Source organism: Zea mays, chromosome 4 (genome assembly GCF_902167145.1).
Source record: "Zea mays cultivar B73 chromosome 4, Zm-B73-REFERENCE-NAM-5.0, whole genome shotgun sequence".
Lineage (NCBI taxonomy): Eukaryota > Viridiplantae > Streptophyta > Magnoliopsida > Poales > Poaceae > Zea > Zea mays.
In genome coordinates, this window is record NC_050099.1 from 142,935,176 (window position 1) to 142,944,770 (window position 9,595).

The following is a 9,595-nucleotide window of genomic DNA, read 5'->3' on the forward strand; positions in this document are numbered from 1 at the left end:
TTATGTTGCTTTGTTCTTAATTCATAGCATTTGAGAGCAAGTCCCCAACACCTCTCCTTCGATTCCCGAAGCTCATCTACATTCTTTTGCAGTCTTGCGCTAGTCCATTCACTTATTTCTTGTTTTGCTTTAGCCACTTCAAAATCCTCATTCTTTTCCGCAAGCTTTTTCTTTAAGTTTTCAATTTTGGCTTTATGAGCTTCGAACTGTGTAGCAAGATTGGCTTCGTAACCTTCACTCTATCTACTAAGGAAAGCAGAATTTTGTCCTTTTCTATGGCTTCATTCCTCAATCTGATAACCTCTGAATGAAGGTTCCCAACGGCTATCTGACAGCTTTCGTCCTCAGCGTTCTTTTGTGCCCTTAGGGCATTGCTCAGGATTAAGCCCTACAAAAGGGGGGATCAGCACAATGGTAAAAGATACAAAAAATAATGTGATTATGTCAAAACATATTTACATTCAGACTGGTATAAGTAAGGTTGTCTGCAAGGTCATCCTTTGACATTGCAGAGAGGCCAACCTTGAGCTTCAAAAACCCTGTATTTCTTGCCATCTCCTGGCAAACAAATATCTCCTTTTTGTCCGGAAGGCAATACAGAAAGTCATCTTCATCAGTGCCATTGTACACCAAAGATCCTTTTGGGTACTTTAATTCTCTGGCATAGTGCTTAGCTTCGGCAATTTCCTCTTCCAACAACTTTTTACCCGAAGCGTGTAGTATGATAAAGTCTAACTCTTCAGTAGACGCTTTAGGAATAGGAGATTTAACCTTCTTAGATGCGCCTTTTTTTCCTAGATCAGAGTGGCATCCGAAGGTCCTTGCTCATTACTCTGTCCAACAACTTCAATAGGCTCTGTTTCGATGGGCACTGAGGACCCAACTTCGACTTCAGCACGAGCTGTAGCAGCTTCGGCAACCTCTTTTGTAGAGGTTGGGGTTGGTGCCCTTGTCGACTCCAAGACAACATCCAACATGCTAGCCATCCTTCTTTTCTTGGGAGTTATTGCGGGAACTTTGGATACCTTTGGCAACTCCGGCTCTGGTAGCGGGCTTAAGATTTTTGGTAACCCTGCCGGCTCCTCCAGTTCTGATTCTTCGACCGTTTTCTCGTTGGCTTCAGTAGGACGATTCGGCGCTCTGCCTGACTCGGTTTTCTCCTGTCCCATTACTCTCGGCACTTCAGCCGATTCCCCCTTGGAACCGACAGGAGCGAGGTATCTTGGCTCAGCGGTGGAAGACATCCCCTCAGCAAGTTGCGACACCCTGGTCGTTTCAATGTATCTAGGCCAGTGCGTCAAAACCTTAATCTTCTTACCCTTCGGCGCAACAGAGATGGCCGAAGCGGCAGCTTTTCTTTTCTTTCCCAGCTTTCATGAGGGATAGCAATAGTCTGCACTACAGGAATCCAGTTAATTCCCGTCGGCTACAAACCGACGGGAATAAGCTTTAAACCGACGGGAATTAGTAATTCCCGTCGGTATATGGCTAATTCCCGTCGTCCCTAAGCCGATGGCCATCGGATGTCGGGGATAAGCTTATTCCCGTCGGGGGCTGACGGGAATAAGTAATCCCCGTCGACCGCGTACAAACCGACGGGAATTAGGGTTAACTCCCGTCGGCTAGGTCCAACCGACGAGGATTAACAATTAATTCCTGTTGGCGCCGTTAATTCCTGTCGGCCAATTCAAACCAACGGGGATTAACAATTAATTCCCGTCGGCCCTATCTGGCCGACGGGAGTTACTGGGCTGATGGGAATTAATTGTTAATCCCTGTCGGTTCGACCATAGCCGACGGGAATTAACAGGGCCGACGGGAATTAACATATACTGCTGCAAAACCAGCACCAAATTAGTTCACTATTTCTCCACAATTGCACACATAACATTGATATCATCACACATAACAGACACATGCATTGCGTTTACACACATAACATATATATCAATTCACACATCACAAACTTAACATCACCAACATAGTTTACACAAACATTTCAAATAGGACCAACGAGATAAGTTCAAGTGTTTAGTGCATGAAAAACATAGCGTGCAAGAGTTAAGAAACATAGCGTGCACGAGTTCAAGTGTTTAGAGATAACCACCACTTGGGTGGTTAGAGCTTTGACCGCTACCGCCACCAGGAGGAGGGAACGCGAAGAGGGAGTCAACAAATCCAGTCCCTGCTGTGGGATCAGACCCACTACCACCCGCTTCGAGTGTAACCTATGCAAGTTAGCAAATATTAACATTTTTAATACAAATATCAAACGTTAAATGCAAATATCAACAAGTATACAAGTGTATAAATTCATTGAGAGTTATCAAACGTACCCTATCTCCAGGTGCAGGTATATGTGTCAGAGGGGTGTTGAACTATGGTGGCGGAGCTGTTGTGGATGCAAACTGGCTCCATTGTGGTGGCAGTGAAAATTTTGTTGTCATGCCTTGTTGCTGCATTAACTGTTAAACATATGTGTTAGTATTGAAGATGTTGTATTGAAATATAATAATTTAGAGTTTGGATTATGTATACTCACTTGATACATCGCTTGGTTATGTGCATTGCAAGCCTCCATAAATTCTCGTTGTCGTCTCATCTCCTCACGCATCCTCATAATCTCCAACTCATGCTCGTTAGGTCGACGAGAGCATGAGCTACGGGAAGACGAACCCGTCCTCTGATATCTCACCAACGATGAGTCAATGAATCCGTCGAAGAGTGTGTATCTATAAGTGATTCAAAAATAGTGATTACTGCATAATCAATTTAGTGTCAACCATGTAATTTCATAAGTTAGAGCTTACCGTCCATGCGCTTTTCCACCACCACTTATGTACACCACTGAGGGATCCACCTATTCATGTCGCCAGTCGAAGTCAGGGCCATGGCGACGAACCATTTCCTCCCCATATGTCGCCTATACATCATTCACAACCTTACAAATGCAGGAATTTCTATACCTTGAACGTTTGTACTTTTGGGCCAAAACTCACTAGCCGATCCGTGGTTGTCTGGCTGCAGAGCTGGTCAGGGTTGGTAGGGTCTGGTCCTTTGTGGCCCTCCTGGTAGACCTCAATGTCACTAGGCTTTTGGCCACGCGTAGCTTCCTGTATAAACAAAAAACATCTTTAAGCTATCGTACTATTTGGTGATCGACATAGCTAGATCAAACTTACCATTCTTTTAGCTTTTTGGAGCATGTCGTCACCGCCAAACTTGTGGTTAGGATTGGTTCCTCGACATTGCCTGTGATGCGCTGACGCTTTCTAGAAGCCTTCTGAAGCCCAATATCGACACCAAGCATAGTACGCATCAGGCACGGGCGCCATGCATGGAACCATCACCTGCACACACAATGTTACATATTATATCAATCACAGCAATCAATAAAAAGGGTAAAACAAATTGAATACTAACCTCACGATATTGATCCTCAGTCAAATATATCTATGAGGACTCTTCCTTTTTATTGAAGGGGCCTGCTTCTTCCGGATGATTTTGAAAGTACAGGTTTGTAGCCTGAATTCTCGCATAGTATATGACATCCTTCACTAGCTTCTTTGCATTGTTTTGGAACACACGTTCAGCGTGCCCCATGTAATCCTCTCCGTCAGGCAACCGATATCGAAGCTACAACATAAAGAATACAAATCCAATGGTATAAGTCATAGAATTACAATATTAAGAAACAGAACAAAAACAATAAAAAATTCATACCCAAAAGTCATGACGCACAAGTCCCTGTCTGTCAGTGTGGTTTCGTTCCTTTTTTAACTTGTACTCGTCCCAGGTACTGACGAGCACTTCATCTACGCTATCTTCATCTGACACCTTCACTATACCAGGGTAGTGAAGGCGGCAAAGAGAACCCAACGTAAGGTTAACCTGAGTGTGGTGTCCCTTGCCGTCAAAGGACGGATCCTCCTAATTCTTGCATTACACAAAAACATTAACAGTACTGTCGGGTACCGTAATTAGGGGTACCCCCAACACTCCTAAACATGGCTGGTAACCACCATCAGCACAAACCGCAAAGACTGATGGGCACGGTTCAGGTCAAGGCCTCGTCTACCAAGGGACGCAATCTCGCCTCGCCCGAGCCCGGCCTCGAGCGGGAACAGTAGTCCCGGACGAATTCACGCCTCGCTCGAGGGCCTCCTCAGGCGGTGGGCGCCCCCTCGACTCACCCGAAGCCCAGCTCTGGCAGGCTTCGTTGTGAAGCAACCTTGGCCAAATCGCCTCACCAACCGACCGTATTGCATGCACATTAAATGTGAGGATCGCCTGACACCTTATCCTGACACGCGTGCCTCAGTCGGCAAGGTCGAAGTGACCGCAGTCACTTCGCCCTTTCACTGACCGACCTGACAGGAAAACAGCGCCACTCTCCCCGCTCCGACTGCTGTGCCACCCACCAGGGTGAGACTGACAACAGCCGAGTTCAGCCTTAGGCGCAACAGGAAGCTCTGCCTCGCCCGACCTTAGGCCTCGGCCTCGGAAGGAGGTCTCCGCCTCACCCGACCCCAGGGCTCGGCCTCAGCCTCGGCCTTGGAAGGAGGTCTCCGCCTCGCTCAACCCCATTGCTCGGCCTCAGCCTCGGCCTCGGGAGGAATCACGTCCTCGCCCGACCCCAGCCTCGGCCTCAGGAGAAGTCTCCGCCTCGCCCGACCTTGGGCTCGGACCGACCGCGCCACAGGGGATACATCATTACCCTACCCTAGCTAGCTCAGGCTACGAGGGAACAAGACTGGCGTTCCATCTGGCTCGCCCCGGTAACAGGTAATGATGGTTCCCCGCGTGCGTCCATGACGTTGGTGGTTCTCAGCCCCCTAAGGAAGCAAGGAGACGTCAGCAGGATCCCAGCAGCATCGACAGCTGTGCTTCTATAGGGCTCAGGCACCTCCCCGACGGCCACGTTATCGCGTACACAGGGCTCAAGCACTTCTCCGACAGCCACGTTGGCATGTACACAGGGCTCAGGCACTCCTCTGCCAGACACGTTAGCGCACAGCTACACCCCCCATTGTACATCTGGACCCTCTCCTTGCAACTATAAAAGGGAGGTCCAGGGCCTTCCTGCGGAGGGGGGGTCGCGCGGGGGAACAAGCTAACAAACAGGCTCACTCTCTCTCTCTCTCTCGCGACGCTTCTAACCCCTACTACGAGCACACCCCTGGTGCGAGATGATACAAGCCGCATTCCCTCTTGTGTTCCATCTTACGCCAACCCATCTGGGCAGGGGCACGTAGCGACAAATTTACTGGTCGGTCCAGGGACCCCCCGGGTCCGAAACGCCGACAGTTGGCACGCCAGGTAGGGGCCTGCTGCGTGTTAACGAACACCTTCCCGTTGAGTTCCAGATGGGTAGTCTTCAGCAACCTCTTCAGCCCGGGATGGCGCTCCGCTTCGGGAGTCTCAAGTTCATGTCCCTCGACGACAGCTACGACATGGTACTCCTCCCTTCGCAGTGCGACAGCAATAACGACGGTCATCAGCTCGCCCGGCGGCGGCGAACTCGACGACATCTTCCCCCCGTGGTGGAAGAGCAGCATCCGGGTTTGTCCCGCCACCCTCCTCGCCGCAGGAGGAGGAGACAGGGCAACCGTGGCCAGGCAGGAGGCGGCACCTCGTCGGCTGTCGGTCCGGAGCAAGTCGACGACGCCGGCACCCCAGCGGGAGACATGTCAGGCGTTGTCCTCGCACCTGAGACAACGATGAATGTCGTTTCCCCGTGACGTGCCAACCCCAAGCGGACTGATGACGCCAGCACTCTCGCGAAGGACTTGCTGGGCGTTAGCCTCGTACCTGAGATGACGGTGCAATCCGCCCCCGATGCGACTTCATCACCGTCCATCGATCAAGAGGTACCGTCCATTTTCCACCCTGTGCCTTTTAGATTCAGCTTCGATCCACCAAGCGACCCCGCTTCGGTGAGCGCTTTCGTAAAGGCATATCCTAACCTTCCGGGGTACCATATGTGGTCATCTTGGGACCGACTGACGGCCGTCTCAACCTATGGGCCCCCGGGTTCCGAGGAAGATGACGACCCCGACTCAAGTTGGGATTTCTCCGGGCTCCGTGATCCCAGTGCCATGCGAGACTTCATGACCGCATGTGATTACTGCCTCTCCGGTTGCTCTGATGATGGCCACAGCCTCGACGACGAGAGTTGTGGCCCAAGTCACGAATGTTTCCACGTCGATCTGGGGGGTCGCGATGAAGGCAACCACCTCGGTATGCCGGAGGATGACGATCCCCCTGGGCCTGCTTCTCGCGTTGACATCCTACGGGAGCTAGCTGTGGTCCCAGTCCCTGCGAGGGGTCAGGACACACAGCTCGAGCAAATCCGCGAGATGCAAGCCCAACTCGACGAGGAAGCAGGGCAACTTCTGCAGCTCCGGCAAAACATCGAGCAGGAGTGGGCAGGCCGAGCACTCGCCGGAGAAGCGCGTCATCGGGCCCGGGACGTCCAGCACCGTATCGTTAATGATGCCAGAGCAAGGCTGCCCCCAGCCTCCAGCAGGGTCAGCCAGAATCTAGCTGCAGTAGCAATACTACTCCGAGCAATGCCGGAGCCATCCACCACCGAGGGGCGGCATATCCAGGAGAACTCAAGAATCTCCTAGAGGATGCCGCGGTCCGACGGGCTGAAAGCTCTGCCTCTCGAAGGCAAGGGTGCCCCTGGAGCATCGTGCAACGACTTCCCGACTCATGCGGGAGGCCTCGGTCCACACCGGGCGCACGCGGGACGCGACGCCTGCAGTCCCGGATCGCCTCGGCAACGAGCACCACCGTCGCGACCGTCGAGCCCGCCTCGATGAGAAGGTGCGTCGAGGCTACCACCCCAGGCGTGGGGGACGCTACGACAGTGAGGAGGATCGGAGCCTCTCGCCCGAACCACCAGGTCTGCAAGCCTTCAGCCGGGCCATACGACGGGCGCCGTTCCCAGCTCGGTTCCGGGCCCCGACTACCATCACCAAGTACTCGAGGGAAACAAGGCTGGAGTTGTGGCTTGCGGACTACCGGCTGGCCTGCCAGCTAGGAGGAACGGACAACGACAACCTCATCATCCGCAACCTCCCCCTGTTCCTCTCCGACGCCGCCCGGGCCTGGCTGGAGCATCTACCTCCTGCGCAGATCTCCAACTGGGACGACCTGGTCAAGGCCTTCGCTGGAAATTTCCATGGCACGTACATACGCCCTGGGAACTCCTGGGATCTCCGAAGCTACCACCAGCAGCCAGGGGAATCCCTGCGAGAGTACATTCGGCGGTTTTCAAAGCAGCGCACCGAGCTGCCCAACATCGCCGACTCAAATGTCATCGGGGCATTCATCGTCGGCACCACTTGCCGCGACCTAGTGAGCAAACTGGGGCGCAAGACTCCCACCAAGGCAAGCGAATTGATGGACATCGCCACCAAGTTCGCCTCTGGTCAGGAGGCGGTCGAAGCCATCTTCCGAAAGGACAAGCAGCCTCAGGGGCGGCAGCAGGAAGACGTCCTCGAGGCGTCCGCCTAGCGTGGCACGAAGAAGAAGGCCAAGAAGAAGTCACAAGTGAAGCGCGACGCCGCCGACGCAGATCTTGTCGCTGCTGCCGAGCACAGGAACCCTCGAAAAACTCCCGGGGGGCCAACCTGTTCGACAAGATGCTCAAGGAGTCATGCCCCTATCACTAGGGTCCCGTCAAGCACACCCTTGAGGAATGCGTCATGCTTCGGCGCTACTTCCATAAGGCCGGGTCCCCGGCGGGAGATGGCAAAGGCCAAGACAACAGCAAGAAGGAGGGCAACAAGGAAGAGGAGTTCCCCGAGGTCCACGGCTGCTTCATGATCTACGGCGGGCAAGTGGCGAACGCCTCGGCTCGGCACCGCAAGCAGGAGCGCCGGGAGGTCTGCTCGGTAAAGGTGGCGGCGCCAGTCTACCTAGACTGGTCCGACAAGCCCATCACCTTCGACCAAGGCGACCACCCCGACTGCATGCCGAGCCCAGGAAGGTACCCGCTTGTTGTTGACCCCATCATCAGCAACGCTAGGCTCACCAAGGTCCTCATGGACGGAGGCAGCAGCCTCAACATCATCTACGCCGAGACCCTCGGGCTCTTGGGGATCGATCTGTCCACGATTCGGGCCGGTGCGGCGCCTTTTCACGGGATCATCCCCGGGAAGCGCGTCCTGCCCCTTAGACAACTCGACTTGCCCGTCTGCTTCGGAACTCCCTCCAACTTCCGAAAGGAAACCCTCACGTTCAAGGTGGTCGGGTTCCGAGGAACCTACCACGCGGTGCTGGGGAGACCGTGCTACGCCAAGTTCATGGTCGTCTCCAACTACACGTACCTCAAGCTCAAGATGCCAGGCCCCAACAGGGTCATCACCGTTGGATCCACGTACCACCACGAGTACGAATGCGACGTGGAATGCGTGGAGTACGCTGAGGCCCTCGCCGAGTCCGAGGCCCTCATCGCCGACCTAGAGTGCTTCTCCAAGGAGGTGCCTGATACGAAGCGCCACGTTGGCAACTTCGAACAAGTTGAGGCGGTTAAGTCTGTCCCTCTCGACCCCAGCAACGACGCCGACAAGAAGGTCCGGATCGGCTCCGAGCTCGACCCCAAATAGGAAGCAGTGCTCGTCGACTTTCTCCGCGCAAATGCCGAAATTTTTGTGTGGAGTCCCTCGGACATGCCGAGCATACCGAGGGATGTCGCCGAGCACTCGCTGGATATCCGACCTGGAGCCCGACCCATGAAGCAGCACCTGCGCCGCTTTGACGAAGAGAAGCGCAGGGCCATAGGCGAGGAGGTCCACAAGCTGATGGCTGCAGGGTTCATCAAAGAGGTATTCCATCCTGAATGGTTAGCTAACCCTGTGCTTGTGAAAAAGAAAGGTGGGAAATGGAGGATGTGCGTCGACTACACCGGGTTGAATAAAGCATGTCCGAAGGTTCCCTACCCTCTGCCTCGCATCGATCAAATTGTGGACTCCACTGCTGGGTGCGAAACCCTATCATTCCTCGACGCCTATTCAGGTTATCACCAAATCAAGATGAAAGAGTCCGACCAGCTCACGACTTCTTTCATCACACCTTTTGGCATGTACTATTATACTACTATGCCATTTGGCTTGAGGAATGTAGGTGCGACATACCAAAGGTGCATGAACCACGTGTTCGGAGAGCACATCGGGCGAACGGTCGAGGCTTACGTCGATGACATCATTGTCAAGACGAGGAAAGCCTCCGACCTCCTCTCTGACCTTGAAACGACATTCAAGTGTCTGAGAGCGAAAGGCATGAAACTCAATCCCGAGAAGTGTGTCTTCGGAGTCCCACGAGGCATGCTCCTAGGGTTCATCGTCTCCGAGCGGGGCATCGAGGCCAACCCGGAGAAAATCGCGGCCATCACCAACATGGGACCGATCAAAGATTTGAAAGGAGTACAGAAGGTCATGGGATGCCTTGCGGCTCTGAGCTGCTTCATCTCGCGCCTTAGCGAGAGAGGGCTGCCCTTGTACCGCCTCTTAAGGAAGACCGAGCGCTTCACTTGGACCCCCGAGGCCGAGGAAGCCCTCGGAAACTTAAAGGCACTCCTTACCAA